The sequence below is a fragment of the Bombina bombina genome, chromosome 5 (genome assembly GCF_027579735.1).
Source record: "Bombina bombina isolate aBomBom1 chromosome 5, aBomBom1.pri, whole genome shotgun sequence".
In the NCBI taxonomy this organism is placed as follows: Eukaryota; Metazoa; Chordata; class Amphibia; order Anura; family Bombinatoridae; genus Bombina; species Bombina bombina.
This window is the reverse complement of record NC_069503.1, coordinates 383,187,947-383,196,562: the sequence shown is the minus strand read 5'-3', so window position 1 is coordinate 383,196,562 and position 8,616 is coordinate 383,187,947. Positions and strand designations below refer to the sequence as shown.

Here is an 8,616-nt window from a genome sequence, read left to right as displayed (position 1 = left end):
CAAAAAAATAGGTACACTACGTGTGTAGTGGTGCACATAATGGAGTGTTTGATCACATATCTCCTGTTTGTATGAGGGTGATGAAAAGTTCTAGTACTGACTAGACCATTGCACATTGTGCAGCCCAAGCACCGATAGGAGCCTTTAATATTTCTTGTGGTCCCCGTTATATAACTTGATTTCGGGTCCGTTTTCATTAAAAGGTCCTTAAGATTGGTGCCCCTCCTGAAACCTACCATAGGTTGCAACTGTCGAGTAAATGGTAATTTTGGATCGGAGGATCGGAGGACATAATGGGCCAATGATGATGTAAAATACGTCCTGTGTTTTTAGTAGCTGAAGTGAACGTAGTGGTCATAATTAATTCTTTTTGGTGTAGGCTTGATCAGTTCATTTTGGGTAAGTGTGGACACTGTAGTCATGGTGTGTTGAATAACTGATGTGTTATACCCCCTGTCACGGAATCTCTCACCCACTCCTGCCAATTGGGAGAGCCCTGTGGTAGCATCGGAATTATTTCTCATATTTCTGATGAACTGAGATTTTACTATCCCCTTTAATAAGGCTGGAGGGTGGCAACTGTCTGCTCTTAATATAGAATTTCGGTCAGTTTGTTTGTGATATAAAGTGGTACCCAGTTTCTGTACATTCTTAAAGACAGTCAAATCAAGGAAATTAATAGTCTGCTTATTGACGGTCATTTTGAATTTCACATTGCTGGTGGCCATGTTGTAATAAAAGTCCAGTGAATGCTTATTCTAATTTTGAAGCTATTGACATATCCATATAGCACCCTGGCAGTTGATGACAGATGTGAGCGTGCATACACCTACAAACTATATATTTAAATAGATATATTGTAATATTTTAATAAATAATTTTGGTTTACTATGGAATATATAATATCCATACTTTTAAAAAACATTGACATTAAACGTCATATTAAAATAAAACTGATTCTAATGTTGACATTCATCATTGTATCATTGCAGATATAACAAGACCACGACACAGGAGACCCAGATATTTGTTGCCATTCTCCATGGAGAGCCCAAGGAGCAACAGGGCATCCCTACCACTACCTTTAAGCCTCCTACAACCTATGAGGGAGTCGGGCACATCTTCTTCGGATATGTCAGATACATAAGGTAATTTAACATATCAACATGTTCTTATTATTTAACTGTAAAAGACTGATAAACAAAATTATATTGTTTAATAATGCAGTTTCACCCTGTATTAATTATTGCCTATGAACACAAGTTCGTTGCCCAGGGCATCCAATTAAATATAGGCAGCACACCTGTCCTATCCAATATCAAAAAACATTACTACTGTACAGTAAGTAATAATGTGTAGGCATTTCAAGAGAAAGAAGGCACACACATTGATTAAAGCTCACAGGCAGTGAAACTTTAAAAAAATATTACTTTAGAGCAGGCACCATTGTTGCTGTTGAAGCGTTAAAAATTAGAAAATTGTCCAGAGATATGTGTCATGTTCTGTCTCAGGATATCATGTGAGAGCCTCATTGTCTGGAACAGTTGCTTTAAAGGAAGATTAGTAGAAGCCATACTGATTGAAAATGAAAACAAATTTATTTAAACAACAAAATACTTTGTTTAAGCAAATACTTGCAGAATATTTAAATATGCTACTCAGGTATGTTAAGACCACATACAGCAGGAGTGAAAATAAAGAAAACTAGTAAGCAGAGATGCAGATTCAAAAAGGTAAGTCTTTCTCTTGGTAATAACTGAAATGTAAGATTTGCACAAGGCAGAAAACAACTTGTAAACAGGTAGCAGGTTTAAAGGTAAAGTCTTTCTCCTTGTAATTGCTGAGTCCAGGAATTGCACAAGGCAGGAAACAACATGCAAACTGGTAACAGGTTTAAAGGTAAAGTCTCTCTCCTTGTAATTGCTGAGTGCAGGAATTGCACAATGCAGGAAACAACTTGCAAACTGGTAACAGGTTTAAAGGTAAAGTCTCTCTCCTTGTAATTGCTGAGTGCAGGAATTGCACAATGCAGGAAACAACTTGCAAACTGGTAACAGGTTTAAAGGTAAAGTCTCTCTCCTTGTAATTGCTGAGTGCAGGAAATGCACAAGGCAGGAAACAAACTTGAAGATTGGTAACAGGTTTAAAGGTAAAGGCTTTCTCCTGGTAATACCTTGTAAACAGGTGCAAAGGAAATCTTTCTCCTGGCAATGGCCAAGTGCAGGAATTGCATAAAGCAGGAAACAAACTTGTAGATTGGTAACAGGTTTAAAGGTAAAGGCTTTCTCCTGGTAATACCTTGTAAACAGGTGCAAAGGAAATCTTTCTCCAAAGAAATACAGGAAACAGGTTCTGACTTGACAAAACAGGTCCAATGTGAAGACACCAATGCAGACTAAAAGCCATCCTTAAATAGGGAGGTTTTGCACAGGGTTGGTTCTGATTAATTCCAGAATTGAGAACACCTGTGTGTTGCAAAGGTGTAATAACAAGTAAGGCAAATAGTTATTTATCAGATCTTTTAAGTTCCTTGCTATTCCTAGAACTGGCTGTGGCTCAACACACAAGCAAACCGACTTACAAGCACACAGGAATAGTAACCACAGAGCCACAGGTTCAAATCCCCACACAGCCCTTCTTAGCAGAATGCCTCCCAGACCTTTTCTTTTTCTTTTTAATCTGGAGGCTTGGTTCCTGACAATATGCTTCAAAAGTGATTTAAACTGCACTTCCTTTCTATCACTTCTCTCATACATAAAATGGTATGAGATGCATGCAATTCAACTCTGGTTTCCACCTCAAACATGTTTTCATAGGCACTTATAAGTTCAACACGGAGCAGGGTGTGTATAGAGGGACATGAATAGTGCTGTATTGGGTTACTATTTTTTGACTGTCATATCCTGTTTTGTCACTGCTATATTGATTGTGAATTATGAGAGCTTCATTTATTTTGTTTGGGAGGACAATGTGGGGTGTAACCTAGGCCTTGACACATATTCCACATCACTAACAAGGTTTTTGTGTTTTGTGCTTCTTCTCGGACAGCTGAAGGTGATGAATATGCCACAGCAGCCAGGAGTCCTGAGGGGAGTCTGGAGGAGGTGGCTGATACTGAATGTAAACATTTATCCTATCTTTTTTTTTTTCACTGATATGTTGATATTGAATTTGTAGACACGCCAATTTTTTTTTATGTCAAACTATGTGGAGTATAATCTATAACAACAATGGAGTACAGCACCTACTACTCACGAGACACAGAGAGGGCTTACCAAGCCCAGCACATCAATAAGAAAGAAAGTTCTTCAGCTTGTGATTAACAGTGACAACCTTTATTGTACATACAGGGTCCAAATCAGCAATGTTTGTGCAACAACTTTATTATTATTATTATTATTATTATTATCGGTTATTTGTAGAGCGCCAACAGATTCCGCAGCGCTATTAACAAAGGCGGAGTAAAAAAAAAAACAGTTATAGGGATCAAATAGGTAGAGGGCCCTGCCAAGAGTTGCACTGTTGTAGTCAGCTCTTGAGAAGGTGATCAACAAACAGCTGGACTCTTAAGCTTACATGCTAGGGGGGTTCAGGGGATAGCAAGGAACTGGTATAAAGTAAGGTTAGCATAGGTTGTATGCATCCCTGAACAGTAGAGTCTTTAGGGAGCACTTGAAGCTTTTAAAACTAGAAGAGAGTCTTGTGGAGCGAGGCAGAGAGTTCCACAAGATGGGAGCCAGTCTGGAGAAGTCCTGTAAACGGGAGTGTGATGAGGTGACAAGAGAGGAGGAGAGTAGGAGGTCTTGAGCAGAGCGAAGGGGACGGGAAGGAGAGTATCTGCAGACAAGATCTGAGATATAGGGGGGAGCAGTGCAGTTAAGGGCTTTGTATGTCAGAGTGAGAATTTTGTGTTTGATCCTAGAGGCAAGAGGAAGCCAGTGAAGAGATTGGCAGAGAGGTGCAGCAGATGAAGAGCGACTTGTAAGGAAGATGAGTCTGGCAGAGGCATTCATTAAGGATTGTAAAGGAGCTAGGCGGTAGGTGGGGAGACCAGAGACGACAGAGTTGCAGTAATCGAGGCGGGAGAGGATGAGAGAGTAAATTAAAATCTTAGTTGTGTCTTGTGTAAGGAAGTGTCTAATTTTAGAGATGTTTTTAAGGTGGAAGCGGCAGGCTTTAGCCAAGGACTGAATGTGAGGAGTGAAAGAAAGATCTGAGTCAAATGTGACCCCGAGACATCGGGCATGCGGGGTAGGGGTAATGATGGAGTTGTCAACAGTTATAGAGAGATTGGGGTTGGACAGTTTTGAAGAAGGGGGAAAATAAGGAGCTCAGTTTTGGAGAGATTTAGCTTGAGGTAGTGAGAGGGCATCCAGTTGGAGATGTGAGAAAGACAGTTAGTGACACGAGTTAGCAAGGAAGGAGAAAGGTCTGGTGCAGAGAAGTAGATTTGGGTGTCGTCGGCATACAAATGATATTGTAAACCATGGGACTTTATTAGGGAACCTAGTGATGACGTGTAGATTGAGAAGAGAAGGGGACCGAGGACAGAGCCTTGCGGTACTCCGACAGAAAGTGGTGACGGGGCAGAGGAGGCCCCAGAGAAGGCTACACTAAAGGTACGGTTTGACAGGTAGGAAGAGAGCCACGAGAGGGCTGTGTCACATATGCCGAAGGATTGGAGGGTTTGGAGCAAGAGAGGGTGGTCAACAGTGTCAAAGGTTGCGGACAGATCAAGGAGAATAAGCAGAGAAAAGTGGCCTTTTGATTTTGCTGCAAGTAGGTCGTTGGTAACCTTAACAATTGCTGTTTCTGTGGAGTGATGGGGACGAAATCCAGATTGCAATGGGTCAAGGAGGGAGTTTATTGTAAGGAAATGGGAAAGGCGTGCATAAGCTAGTTTTTCGAGAAGCTTTGATGCAATAGGGAGGAGGGAAATAGGGCGGTAGTTGGATGGGGAGGTAGGATCAAGGGAAGGTTTTTTGAGGATAGGTGTGACCAGTGCATGTTTCAGCGATGAGGGAAATATACCAGTGCTGAAGGAGAGGTTGAAAGTGTGTGTGAGTATAGGGGTAAGGGTGGCAGAGAGGGAGGGGATTAGCTGTGAGCGGATAGGGTCAAGGGGACAGGTAGTGATGTGAGAGCGCAGTAAAAGTGCCTAAACTTCTTCCTCAGTAACAGGGGAGAATGAGCTAAGTTTAAGGTTATGTGGGTTGTGGTTGATTGAGAGCATTTGAGGGGGTGAGAGAGTGGAATTATGTTGAGAGCTAATTTCATTTCTGGTGGAGTTGATTTTGTTATTGAAGTGGTTGGCAAAGTCTTGAGCTGACAGAGAAGTTGTATTAGGAGGTGGGGGAGAGCGGAGAAGAGTATTGAAAGTGGAGAACAAACGTTTTGGGTTTGATGAAAGATTAGAGATAAGAGTAGAGAAGTAGTGTTGCTTATGGAAAATAAGGGCAGAGTAGTAGGAGTTCAAGATAAATTTGTAGTGTTGAAAATCAGCTGAACTCCTAGATTCTCTCCAGTGCCGCTCAGCAGTACGGGAACATCTGCGTAGGTATCGTGTCAGAGGAGTATGCCAGGGCTGAGGATGAGTGTTTTATTTCCGAGCTATGGTAAGAGGGGCGAGATTGTCAAGGACGGATGTAAGGGTGGAATTATAGTGGCAGATAGATTGGTCAGGGCATGAAAAGGAGGAGAAGGATGAGAGGAGAGGTTTGATGGAATTAGAAAGCTGTTGTTGATCTAATGACGTAATGCTTCTGTGAAGTTTGGTGTGAGGAGCAGAAGGAGGGAGAGTTGTAGGGAGGGATGATATGTTGCAAGCAAGGAGATGGTGGTCAGAAAGAGGAAAGGGGGAGTTTGTGAAGTTTGAGAGGGTGCATCGATAGCTAAAGATCAGGTCAAGGGAGTGACCATCTTTGTGAGTGGGAGAATCAGTCCATTGTGACAAACCAAAAAAGGAAGTGAGTTTCAGAAGTTGTTTTGCAGTGGAGGCAGTGGGATTGTCAAGAGGGATGTTGAAGTCACCAAGAATGAGGGAAGGGGTGACTGAGGAAAGGAAATAAGGTAGCCATGCAGCCAAGTGATCTAGAAATTGAGTTGAGGAGCCAGGAGGACGGTATATGACTGCAACACGTATAGAAAGAGGAGAGAATAAGCGAATCATGTGGGTTTCAAATGAAGAAAATGTGAGGGAAGAGATGGGATGTATTTGTTGAAAGGTGCAATGAGAGGAAAGTAAAATACCTACACCACCTCCTTGTCTATTAACAGACCTAGGAGTGTGGCTGAAGTGGAGACCCCCATGTGACAGAGCAGCAGTGGATGCTGTGTCTAGGGGAGAGAGACAGGTTTCTGTTAGGGCCAGAAGGTTGAGGGAGTGGGAGATAAAGAGGTCATGTATAGAAGTGAGTTTGTTGCAAACAGAGCGAGAGTTCCAAAGTGCACAAGTGAAAGGGGAAGTGGCTTTTGATGCAAGAGGAATGTGAGTAAGGTTGTCAGAGTTTAGTTTTTTGAGTCTGTGGGATGGTACACATGGATGTGCATGGCTAGGCAGTTGTTGGGGACCAGGATTAGGGGAGATGTCGCCAGCAGTTAGTAGAAGCAAGAGGGAGAGCGACATAAGATGAGATACAGATTTGCAGTAGTGAGACTGCTTTTGAGGTGCAGGGGGGAGAGAGAGTGTTTAGGAATAGGTAAAGTTCATGAGTACAAAGTAATGTGAGTTTAAGAGGGATGGGCTAATAAACAGTGCAGGTGGAGAGGGAGAAGGAGTAATTGAATAATGTAGTTTGTTATAGAGACAAAAGGCAGCAAAAAGGAATAAGAAGATATTAGGCATTTTTATAAAAGAGGGAACCAGTTAAACAGATAAGACACAGTATTACAGTAGCAATCGCATTTGAAAACAATAAGGTATATCAAACATAATATTACAAAAGTACTTGCCTTGTGTCTTGCCCCTTGTCCAATTCTTGTATAATTCTATTGCTATATTGCTAGTGAATCACTTATAAAATGTTCACTTTGAAAATGTGAACATATGTTGTTATAGCAATGCACATCACTGTGCAATGCACATCTCAGACTGGTGTGAAATATATGCAGGGAGGGCAGTCAGCTGAGTCCACTAAATTTAGTTGATTGCTAATCAAAGACAATTGGAAAGGCCAATTGGAAAGTTAGATTGTGGTCTGGTCAGGGTGAGATGTTAAGTAAACAGACAATAAAAATTGGGGGAGGTTAAAACTATGGAATAAGACAGCTATACATTTTAGAATAATAGCAAGTATTGATAAGGATTGAACATCACATGCCAGTTAAATGAACATTAGAAATAACACATTGGATAACAGTACAACAGATGTAGGACTAAATTAACAAACTAAAATAACGATAACTTAGGCCTTTTTCAAGCTAAGCTGTTGCCCGAAACGTTGCTGATTTGGACCCTGTATGCACAATAAAGGTTGTCACTGTTAATCACAAGCTGGGGAACTTTCTTTCTAATTGGAGTATAATATAAGCCATGACACATATTATAAACCCATAACAATGGTTTGGTTTTGTGCTTCTTCTCGGACAGATGAAACAGATGAGGATACAGAATATGCGGCCACAGCAGAAGAGGAGGTGGCAGCAACAGAAAGTAGGAATCTTTCATATGATGTTTTCGAACTTATATCTTGAAAGTGAATTGTTGTAACATATTTCATGTTTTGTTTTTATTCCAGCCATTGAACAGGGCACACAAACTGAGCCCTTTATTCTCATTCTTATGGGCAACTTAAGGCAGGCGCTGGAAAATGTGGTGGAGGCTGTGCGCCAAATACAACAAAAGCTTTGCGAATTTTAATTTTGTTATTATATATTTATATTTTATTTTTTTAAATTTAAAAAAAAAAGTTTTATCAATAATAAAAAGTTTGTTGTCGTTACATTTTTTTAAATATTATCTTAAAGGGACATGAAAATGAAATATATGTTTAATCATCTATAGGTAGCATGAAATGTTGTTTATTATTATTTTGGTAGATATATGAAATTTGAAAACCGTTTATGGATATATCCTTTGATGGGGAGCATATCTATATAAACTATATAGCTGCAGAAATATGTCTACATATGGATGACTCATGTGATTGGCATTGTCTATCTGCATAATTAAATAACATATATAAGTGTCCCTTTAAGATATTAAATGTCTATTTTTGTAATAGAATAATTAATTGAATAATAATTCACATTACATGTTGTTTTTAACTATAGTATAGATCCAATTAATAATATATTTTCTAATTCTATAATTAGTAATATGAATAAATAATGAGATATGAAGGTCAAGATTGATATAATTAAAAGATTACAATGTTGAGGAACATGTTAAAAAATTAGAAATATACATAACAGATATATATTTATATATATACAAGCGTACATACATAGATAAATAGATAGATATACATAATTATATATTAATACCCCCCCCCCTCTCTCTCTCTCTCGATATATATAAATATCAAAATAAGTTATATATCTATAAATATCTATCTGTCTAGCTAAATTTATCTAGATAAAATATATGGATAAAGAATATATCATTAGAAAATAAAT

General features: G+C 39.5%; 1 long non-coding RNA gene across 1 annotated transcript; it reads left to right on the top strand.

The window, feature by feature from the left end:
• The first annotated feature begins 1,023 nt into the window (after window positions 1-1,023).
• Window positions 1,024-7,651, top strand: LOC128659348 (uncharacterized). Its single transcript, XR_008402340.1, has 3 exons — window positions 1,024-1,148; window positions 3,049-3,120; window positions 7,589-7,651. It is a non-coding gene; the product is annotated as an uncharacterized LOC128659348 (long non-coding RNA).
• The last annotated feature ends 965 nt before the right edge of the window (window positions 7,652-8,616 follow it).